This window comes from Chiloscyllium plagiosum, unplaced genomic scaffold (genome assembly GCF_037043375.1).
Source record: "Chiloscyllium plagiosum isolate Xiang-an unplaced genomic scaffold, Cpla_swu_hap1 HiC_scaffold_38, whole genome shotgun sequence".
Classification (NCBI taxonomy): domain Eukaryota; kingdom Metazoa; phylum Chordata; class Chondrichthyes; order Orectolobiformes; family Hemiscylliidae; genus Chiloscyllium; species Chiloscyllium plagiosum.
In genome coordinates this window covers 75,368,370-75,380,275 of record NW_028270176.1, presented here as the reverse complement: position 1 = coordinate 75,380,275, position 11,906 = coordinate 75,368,370, and positions in this window count along the sequence as shown.

The following is an 11,906-nucleotide window of genomic DNA, read 5'->3' as shown; positions in this document are numbered from 1 at the left end:
CTCATCTTCCTGAAACCTGAAAACTATACCAACGCATCACTGTCCTATTGGAGTTCCACACTATCCATCATAAACTTTATAATTTTTCCAGTTTTGGTATCTGCAAACATTGAAATTGTCCTACAGTCACACACCACACAGAAATACTGACTCACTCATTATTCTGTGCAAGTGGAATACTAACACACTCCCTGAGGAGAGAATTAAATACTGACACACACCAGACATTGTAAGTGAAATATTGACAGGAAAAACATGGAGCAAGAGAAATACTGACTGACAGTCTATGACTGTATTAGTTTCCCCGTCTTCGTGAGTGTCTCCATGTCTCGGTATCAGTGTTTGTGTGTATCTGTGTGTATCCGTGTGGGGAGAGTCTGGTAATCTCTATGGTGCTTAAAGCGATGTAATATCCCCCTGACATGAGTTCTGAGGAAGGGTCACTCTACCTGAAACGTTAACTTTCATTTCTGTCCACAGAGGCTGCCAGGCCTGCTGAGCTTTCTGTTGCTGTCAGTCTCTGCTGGCCTCCCCAAACCACTGTACAGGTAGGAGTGGAGGGTGAAAATCATCAGGGAATCTGTTTACGAGGGACAGAGGGAGGGCAGCAGCTCACAGCACCATCGACACACACAGACACAGACAGACAGACAGACACACACACACACACACACACACACACGCACAGACACACACACAGACGCAGCACAGGCAGACACATACACGCACAGAGACTGACACAGACACATACACACACAGAAACAGACACATAACATGCACAGAGACATAGATACACGCAGGGGGCACACAGAGATACATATAAATACACACAAATACGCCAGCGCGGACAGAAATATGCAGATACATGCTTGGACATACAAACACACATAGAGTCAGAGTTACACTGCGTGTTTGGAAACACACCTATTGGCTCCAAGCTGATGATAATCTCAAATTAAACCAGTCCCACCTGCATGGGCTTGAACCAAATTTTCCCGAACTTTCTTTTGTACTTGTACTTAATCAAATTTCTTTTAAACGTTGTAACTTCATCTATATTCATCACTTCTCAGGATGTTCATTTCATTCACGAACCAAATGATGTGTAATCAAAATGCACTTCATGGGTTCTGATCAGGTGTAAAAACGAACTCCTTGGGAAGATCGGGACGTGATTGATGGAAATCTTAATGACATGCTCTTATCACCAATAGCCAACGGTGAGCTGCTGGAAGACATGAGGCTGACTAACATGGTGCCATCATTAAACAAACTGGGAAGGAAAAGTCAGAGAACTATAGACCAGTGAGCTTGACATCGGTGGTGGGCAAGTTATTGGAGAGAATCCTGAGGAATAGGATGTCCATGTATTTGGAAAGGCAAGGACTGATTAGGGATAGTCAACATGGCTTTGTGCGTGGGAAATCATGTCTCACAACCACGATCATTTTTGCTTGAAGAAGTAATGAAAAGGATTGATGATGGCAGAGCAGTGCACGTGATCTATATGGACTTCAGGAAGGCGTTCGACAAAGTTCCTCATGGTAGACTGGTTAGCAAGGTTAGAGCTCATGGAATACAGGGAGAACTAGCCATTTGGATACAGAACTGGCTCAAAGGTAGAAGACACAGGGTGGTGGTGGTAGTTTACTTTTCATACTGGAGGCCTGTGACCAGTGGAGTGTCACAAAGTTCGTTCCTGGGTCCACTGCTATTTGTCATTTTTACAAATAATTTGGATATGAACATAGGAGGCACGATTAGTACATTTATAGATGACACCAACGTTGGAGGTGCAGTGGACAGAGAAAAAAGTTACCTCAAAGAATAACATGATCTTTATCAGATGGACCAATGGGCTGATGGAGTTTAATTGAGGTAAAGGTGAAGTACTGCATTTTGGAAAGGAAAATTAAGGCTTGGCTTAAACATTTAAAGTTAAGTTCCTGGGGAGTGTTGCACAACAAAAAGACCTTGGGTTGCAGGTTCACAGCATTTTGAAAGTGCAATTGCAGGTATATAGGAGAGTGAAGACTGTGTTTGATATGCTTGCCGCTGTAAGTCAGTGCATTGAATATAAGAGTTGAGAGGTCATTTTGCGGCTGTAAAGAACATTGGTTAGGCCACTTTTGAATACTTCGTGCAATTACGGTTTCGATCATAGAGGAAGGATGGGAGAACCTGAAAGGAGTCAGAAAAGATTTGCAAAGATACTGCAAGGTTTGCGGGTTCTGAGATTCATGGAGAGGCTGAGTCGACCAGGGTTACTTTCCCCAGAGCTCCAGCGGTTGAGCAGTGATCTTAGAAGTTCCAAAGTCATAAATGGAATGGATAGCGTGAATAGCCAAGGTCTTTTCCCCAATGTAGCACGTTCCAAAGCTAGAGGGCATAGGTTTAAGTTGAGATGGGAAAGACTTAAAACGGATCTAAGGGGCAACGATTTCAAAGAGAGGTTACTGTGTGTGTAACGAGCTGCCATATGACGTTGTGGAGGCTAGTACAATTACAACATTTAAAAGGCATCTGCATGGGCACATGAATAGGAAGCGTTTAGGGGATATGGGCCAAATGCTGGCAAATGGAACTACATTAATGAAGGACATCTGGTCAGTAGGGACGAGTTGGATGGAAAGGTATGCTAGACAGCTCTGTGACACTATGTCTTCTGTAAAACCTTCTCCTGTCATCTTAAAATTTCACCCAGTCTTGAAATGCACCACCCTAAGGAAAGGGCACCTGTCATTCAACCTTATTTATCCCGCTCATTGCTTTATAAACCTCTATAAGGTTGATAATGTCTCAACCTTCTACGCTGCAGTGGAAAAGGTCCCAGTCTATCGAGGCTGTCCTTCTAACTTAGGCATTCCATTCCCAGCAACATCCTGTAAATATTTTCTGAACCGGCTCCAGTTTAATAATATTCTCAATGTGACTGGGTGGCCAGAACTGTACACAGTACTCAGGAGATACCTCACGAATATCCAGCTCAACCTGAAGATAATGTTCCACCTTCTGTACTCCTAGGTCTGAGCAATGTAGGCCAGCAAGCCAAACGCCTTCATATCCACCCTGTCTACACATGATGAAAACTTCAAAGAAATATACCAAAACCCCGAAATCCCTCTGTTCTACAACGCTACCAATGGCCTGACATTAAATTGTATATGTCCTCTCGCTGTTTAATTTACCAAATTTGGATACCTTGTATTTATCGAATTTAAACTCCATTTGCCACTCTTCAGCCCAGTGAGTGATAGTACTGGGGAAGAAACGCTTGAAAATAGTCCGCTGCCTTAGATGATTTCGTGGTTTTAAAAAGAGGGCAGACACACGTTACAGGCGGCAAAGAGTGATTGGTCCAGAACGTATGCTCTTTCTTCTTCTCTGGTGTTCAGCGATCAGTATCTATTCCAGTATGTTTAAGGTGTTGAGTGTGTCTGCAGGATGTCTTTCCCTCATATTGTAGATGTACGATAATAACCAATTAAGGTGGAAATAATAGCCAAACAATTAAAGATCTTCATAGTTTTTCTCGAATGCAGAGCACATAAACTCAACATCCTATATTTGAGTTGAGTACCTTTCATCTGTTAAACGATGTAATTCTTTTAACTGTGTAATTCAGTAAACATGAACCAAATTTTAATGAATCCACACCGGGTTGAAACCTGACATTTAAAATGTGACCCAAAATCTGGGCATGTTTTAAGTCTTGTGTTGTGGGTAACGCCCATGCCTCTGAGCCAGAGCTGTGGGTTAGTTCCCAGTACCTGAACTTGCGTGGTTAAGTCTCTCACTCTGAACGAGAAGGTCTAGATTCAAGTCCTGCCTGTCGTGGAGGTATGTCACAGTATTTCAACACAGGCTGATGGACAAAGACACAGGAGAAAAAATGTTGCAGCTTTAGGGATTGTTGCCAAGTGGTTGTAGTGTCCCTACCTCTGAGCCCAAACGTCTTGTTTCAAATCCCAGAGAGATGTTTCATAATGTAGCTGAACAAGTTGATTAAAATAGTTTTAGAATTGTGACTTGATGGAGAAGGAAGAGGTGTCAGTATTGAAATTTAAAATTTAGGCCTGGGATGACTGAAAACACGGCCACTCGTGATTATTGGAGTCACATTTGCAAATTCTAGTGGTTGATAAAATCATGAAGACCATGGATAGTGTGAATAGTCAATGTCTTTATCCCAAGGTAGGGAAGTCCACAACTAGATGACATAGAATTAAGATAAGACGGACAGATGGTTGTGCATGTATGCAATGAGCTGCCAGAGGAAGTGGTGGAGGCTGGTACAATTGCAACATTCAAAAGGCATCTGGATAGGGACATGAATTAGAAGGGTTTAGAGGGATATGGTACGAATGCTGGAAAATGAATCAAAGTTAATTTACGACATCTGGTTGGCACGAATGAGTTGGACTAAAGGGTGTGCTATACTACTCTATAATTCATTGATCCTATTAATTATGATCTCTTCATAGTCTTATGGAACATTCTTCACCGTCCACGATATAACTAATCTTGGTGTCATCCATAAACTTGCTTACCATGCCTTCTATTATTTACATCTAAATTATTGATACAAAAGACAACCAAAAGTGGATCCAGCACCAATCCCTGTGGAGCGCCGTTGGTCACAAACCTCTAGTCCCAAAGACAACCCTCCGTCACTACCCTCCATCTGCCGCCAATGACCAGAACCACACACACATATCCGGAATATAGAGACACAGAACAGTTCTGTCTTTAAGGCAGAGATAGATATGTTTTGATTGATAAGGGAATCAAGCATTACAGTGAGGAGGCTGGAGAATTTTGTTGCAAAACGTGTCAGCCATTATCGAACAGCTGATCAGACGTGGTGAACCAAACAGTCTATAGTTCTACACCAATTTAGTACGCTCTATAGTTTACGCTATCTGAAATGTCTACCCAAGAAAGCAGTGAGACTGAGTTTGATAAATGCTTACTGAACAATGTCAATGGGAATGTGGGATAGGGTTGAGGGGTTGAATGGTCCATTTCTTTCCTATTTGTTGTGCCAACATATCTAAAAAAAAAGGTGACTTGCTGTGAAGTTCATAAATTTTTAAATTTAGATGTTCCCCCATTGAAGATTGAGATAAGGATGTTCTTATATCCTTAGGGTTGTGCTGTCTGTGGTATTCTCATCCCCAGGGAACAGTGAAGACTGGGTCATTGAATATATTCAAGGCTGACCTTGACTGACCTTTGTTGTACAGGGGAGTCAGTGTTTATTTGAAATAGGAAAAGAGTTGTCAGCCGCAAACAGACCAGCCACAATCTTTATAAACTGAGCAGCCGGTTGGAGTTCCTATCTCATATGTTGTTTCTCACTGCACCCCTTGAGACTGTTACAGAGGGAGAGGAAGACCCCATTCAGCCAGACAGTATCACTGCAATGAGGCAGGAAGAGCCCATACTACCTCTCAGGAGATACGCAGGAATAGAATAAAGGATTCAGTCATAGTGTAATAGAGAAATACATCAGGGAAACAGACTCTTTGATCCAACTCATCCGTGCCAACCAGATGTCTGACAGTAATTTAGTCTCATTTGCCAGCCTTTTGACCACATTCCTCTGAATCATTCCTTTCCATATACCCATCTGGATGACGTTAAGTTATGTAATCGCACCAGCCTCCATCACTTCCTCTGGCAGCTCATTCCATACACACACCATACTCTTTGTGAACAATTTACCACTTAGGTCCCTTTGATATCTTTCCCCACTCATCTTAATCCTATGTCCCCGAGTTCTGCACTCTCTTACCCAAAGAGAAATACCTTGTCTATTTACCCTATCCATGCCCCTCGTGATTTTATAAACATCTGTAAGGTCACTTCTCAAAGACAATAGTTTATTTTAATGTGCAGTGACTGCAACAATTTTTCAACACAGAAGAAACAGCCAAAAATGAAATTAATGATTAAGATTATTGGTTGTGTTGTTCAGGGGAAGTGCTCATGCCCGAAACGTCGATTCTGAAGGGCTCATGCCCGAAACGTTGATTCTCCTGCTCCTTGGATGCTGCCTGACCTGCTGCGTTTATCCAGCAACACATTTTCAGCTCTGATCTCCATACTCTGATCTCTAATCTGCATGTAAATAACCATATTAACAATCCCTAAGCAGTAGTTGCATCTGCAATCCTCACTTTCTCCTTGTTCAGGGGATGCATGTTAAACAGGCTAATAGGAAATCTCCCCTCTTCCTCAGTGTCCGACTGGTGAAAATTGAGCACGTGACTAATATTGCAGAACGGTTCTATTTCTATTGCTGCATTCGAAAGACCAAATTTCTGACCGGGTAGCGATCGCCCCAAATCTTTGTCTATATTCTGTGCTCATTTTTAAACTCTCAGGGATCAGGATCATTGACGATACGAACTACACCTCGTCATCTGGCAACAAATGGCCAGAAGCAGGATCACTGGGATCAGAAACAAATCGACAATCAACTACACAGCAAAACAGGAGGCCATGCAACATTTCTGGGCAGGTACACAGGAACAGGGGAGCCCTGGTTAGCTAGCAGGAATTGCAGAGTTGAGATAATTACTTATTTTCATGTTGGAAAGCTGTCACTAGTGGAATTCCTCAGGGATCAGTGTGAGGTCATCAACAGTTTACAATCCAAATTATTGATTTGGATGAAGGGGCTGAATGGACTGGAGCTCAATTTGCTCATTTGGTAGAATTGTCATTCAATCTGATGTCAAGTGGCGACACGATGTCTGCAATGGGATGCAGACGGGGAGTTGGAAGCAAATCTTCAGCAAAACAAAAATGCGCAATGTGAGTGATGGGATGTTTGTGTTTTGGAGGAAGCATAAAACAACAGTAAATTATGTAACTGGAGGCAGAATGCAGAACTCGCTGGTTCAAAGGGATTCGTGTGTCCTGGGGCATAAATCACATCAAGTTAGTCTGTAGATGCACCACATGATTAGGAAAATAAATGCAATGATACTTTTTCTTGCAAAGAGTATTGGATCTGATCTTAAGGATGTTTCATGGCATCTGTACAGGCCGTTGCTGAGACCACACCTGATGTACTGTGTGTAGGTTGTAAGTCCATTGAAGTGAAAAACAAATTGCTTTTGTTACTTTTCAAAGATGTTTCTCTTTACTCATTCTTGGGATGAAGGTATTATTTTATGTACGATTAGATGTTTAGGCCTGAGAATGAGAAATGACCATTGTAAGATTTTGACCATATAAGATTTTGAGCTTGTGAATATCTGACGAATATTTTATCTTGTATGGAACAATAAGACTGGGGAAGTAATTTACGACGAAGATGTATTATTTTTTAATACAGACATTGTGAAGATATTAAAAGTTGTACTTTAAAAGTATACCAGAACATATAAACGCATTTTCAAATCTAATGCAGTTATTTACGAAAGTATTGGCTCTACATATGACAGCAGCAATGATGTATCTATATGGAGAAGGGAATGCAATGGAGACGTACAATTCAGACATTGGCCAAAGAGATCTCATTTGGTCAAATTTGGTGCAGGATAATGTTATTCTGTGATTCAACTCAGAAAGGGAGAAAATGTATTCTTCCTAAGAAGAAACAGCCTGTTACTCCATCTCTTCCCTTGTTCCTCTTCCCAGAAAATTGTGTGAGCTGAAAACTTCTCAGTCATCTTTACCACTCATGAAGGATTCCTGTTGAGGATTCACTGGAATCGCCCCACTGCCTGAAGTAAAGGCAATTCAGCTAAATCCACGTATTCCAGGAAGTGATCCCATTAGCAGTAGCTTTTAAGAGCAGAATAGCTCCATAAGCTAAATGATATTTGGAACAATCACTAATGTTCCCTTTCATCATGAGTTCAATTAATATTTGGGCAAAGTTCTTCCAAATTAACGCTTTGCCGAGATGTTGTAGTTCTGTTGGTCATCAAACGTGTGGATGTGTCAGTACGTTTCGAAACAGAAACATTGGTGCACAGGTTTGCAAACTGTTTGTCATTCATCTTTCCAACGCAGTTTGAGTAACTTTGTTTGGGTCATAAATTTGTTAACTTTAGCAGGGCAAGGAATCCTGCCTAACTTGTTCCTAACCCAAATCCAGTCTGAGACCTATATTGTTGGTGAAATCACAAACACGGTTCCATTAACATTTGCAGTGAGCAGTGGGAGCATGGACGAGGAAAGGGAATAGTGACCTGAAATATTGATCGGTGAGCCTGACGTATTTCGTGGGCACGTTGTTGGAGAGGATTGTGAGGGATGGGATTTACATGCAATTGCAGATGCAAATACTGATTAGGGATTGTCAATATGTTTTTTTTTGCATGGAAATCAATTCTAACAAAATTGATTGCGTTTTGTTGAGAGGTGACAAACAAGCTTAATGAAGGCAGTGTGGTAGACGCTGTCCATACAGCCTTCAGCAAGGAATTCGACAGGATTACACATAACGGGCAAGGTAGTAAGTTTAGATCATAAATGGATCCAAGGTAGGCCAGCCAATCCACTTCAAAATTAGAGTGAAGGTAGGAGGCAGAGGGTGGTAGAAGACTGCTTTTTAGACTGGAGCCCTGTGACCAGTGGTGTTAGACAAGGTACTGAGTCCACTGCCTTTGTCATTTATACAAATGATTTGAATGTGAATATTTACCTGTTTATTATGTTTACAGATGACATCAAAATTGGAGGTGCAGTGGCTAACAAGATTTATCTTGGAGTAGAATGGAACCTTAATCAGATGGAGCAATGGGCCAAGGAGTGACAGACGGAGTTAAATTTACATAAATGTGAAGTGTTGTATTTTCGAAAGGTAAAATAGGGTAGGACATAAACAATTAATGGTGAGGTCCTGGGGAGTGTTGTTGAACAAAAGTGTGCAGGTTCATAGATCCTTGAAAGTGGAGTCACAGGTAGATATGGCGGTTTGGTATGTTTGCCTTTATTGATCAGTACATTGAGTATGCAATTTGGGAGATCATATTGCAACGGGGTAAGATATTGGTGAGGTGACATCCAAAATATTGTGTCTAATTCAGTTCTCATTGATATAGGAAGGATGTTGTTAAACTTGAGAGGGTGCAGAAAATATTTCCAAGGAAATTGCCGGGCATGGAGGGATTGAGCTATAGGATTGACCTAGGCACACTGGGAATTATTTGCTCTGGAGCATCGGAGGCTGAGGTGTAATTTTATAGAGGTTTATAAAATCATGAGGAACATGGATAAGCTGAATACCCAAGGCCTTTTTCCCAGGATCGTTAAGTCCAAAACTATCGGACAAAGGCTTAAGATTAGAGGAGAAATACATTAAACGGACAAAATTTTCATGCAGACTGTGTGTGTGTATGGAATGAGCTGTCAGAGTAATTTTGTTTGGGTCATAAATTTGTTAATTTTAGCAGATTAAAGAATCCTGCTTAACTTGTTCCTAACCCTAACCCAGTTCGATACCGATATTCTTGGTCAAATCACCAACCCGCTTACATTAGCATTTGCAGTAAGCAGTGGAAGTGTGGGACAAGAAAAGGGAATAGTGACCTGAAATTTAGATCGGTTCGACACTGCAAGAGAGATGAGGAGTAATTCTTAAAGGGCCATTTGAATGAGAATTTCCTTCCCCAGAGGTATGTGGTGCCTCTTTGTTCACATTTATTCAAACTGAATTCATTAAATATTTCACAGAGATTGAGTCATGGATAATGAGATAAAGACAGGAAAGTGGGGCTGAGACAACAACATGATCATCCACAAACTTAGTACCCGATGGAACAGTTTCATAGTTTCGAGTGACCTAATCTTGCTCCTGAATGCGATGTTCCATTGTTACATTCGCCCCTCCAAACTGCTAGACAGGAGCAGTTGGAGGCCACTTACTGATATAAGCTGGTGCACAGAAACAGTGAAGACCATTCAGATATCTTTCAGCGATCTAGCTCCCCTGACTGCCTGGAATAGAGAATTCCTGACATTCACTACCCTCTGTATGAAGAAACCATTGTCTGCTCATTCACTATGACCTATTGATATGAGCGATAGAGGTGAATACAAGGGCTTAGCTAACAGCTACTGACCCTGACATCAAGGCAGTTTTTAAGTGAGGATGACATCAAGGAGCCTGTGTAAAATCGCACTTCATAAGAATCCATTGCAAACTCTCCCGAGTTTGGAGTCATTCACACCACAAGGGAAGATGTTTATCATCAGCGGTCATCAATCATCTCCGCCATGGGACATCAATGCAGGAAATCCTCAGTGTAGCTCCCTCAGCTCAGGCATCTCCAGTTTGTCAGCAGGGAATCAATGCAGTGTGGAAGCAAGCCATTCAGCCCATTGAGTTCATGCTGATCAGAAGTGGGGATACTCATTCTAGGTTATGCAATTTCAGAACACTTAGCCATCCCTCAGGTCCTAAAGTAGTCTGTGCCCATTCGCAACAAGACCTGGACAGCATTCAAGTTAACGTGTCGACAATATTCATGGAACAGCGCTGCCAGACACTGCACATTTCCACGGTAAACGAAGGAGTTTATTTACACTTCAATCTGGCTTCACAAGAATGTGGGAAAGTCATTCAGCCTATCAAAACTATTGTGCAAAAATAGGGATAGCCCATTCAGTCCCTCCTACCTGTTACGCAGGAAGAAAAGGAGTCTGCTCACTCCTACACGTCACTTACACAGGATCAGAAAGAGACCATTTCACACCGGAGTCATTAAAAAGGAACATGAAGAGTTCATCCAGCTTCTCAAGTCACTAACCAGGCACAGGAAGATGTCAGAGATGCTCCAACATCACAAACAAATGTTTCAATGTTTCAGGGGCTGCGCAGATAGACTGCTCCACCGTGTTCCTCGTGGCTTCATTACACATAGTACATAACTTTTACTTTAACATAATACCCTGGGAGTAGGAAGGATGCTAATTTTTAACCAATTTCAAAAGCATTTTCCATCGCTGAGAGAGCAGGCCCATGTTCTCTCTGGAAGTATGAAGTTGGTGGGGAATGGCTAACTGTTTCAGAATGAAGGTATTATGGCTTCTGAAAGGATTGTGTACAATCTAACATTGAGTTCAGGGGCCACACAGTAAGTGTGCATGAAACTGTTCAGAGTTAATTCAGAGCCTGTACCTCTCTGTCAATCGAAATGAGGACTATGCACAGGAATCGAGCATCCTGTGGAAAATATAGAATTTCTCACCTTATCAATGGCTGCTTGAGACTTAATGAGGGGCCATCCATAACCATCAAGCTTCAACTTCTTATTCTCTCACAGCGCTGCAGATCAAACACATAGTTAATACACTTTCTCTTTATGGTAATATCATGCCAGAGTTCAGTCTGGTGAAACTACTTTGCACTGTCTCTGTGACGTGGAGATCATTATTTATAAAGCAGACTCAATCTGTACACAATATCCGAAATACTGGCTCAACAAAATACTATCATTGAGTAAGATATATTTGCACTTGTACTTTAATAATTTCCCATGGTGGACCACATATCCTTTACAGTTCGAATTACTTCCTGCTCCATACGAATTCTGTTAGTGAATTATAACCAAGGACATCCAGGTCTTTTTCAACAACAGCCCTTCCCAACCTCTCACCATTTAATAAAATTAAATGCGAATGATGGCATTTGTGGACAGAGTCCACAAGCCCAAGTAGGTCTAGCAAAGATCATTTCCGTTTACTGAATCTAGCTCAAATCTATCAAATTATGTCATTATTCTCCAAGTGTATAGTTGTCACATTTGTGTAAAAAGGCTACAATGTTTCTGTCACAGCTGACATCAAGCTATTTAGTTTTCTGTTTTTCCTCTCTGTCCTGTTTTAAATATTTATGTTTACAATAGCTGTTTTCCAGTCTGCAGGATCCTTTCCAGAATCTA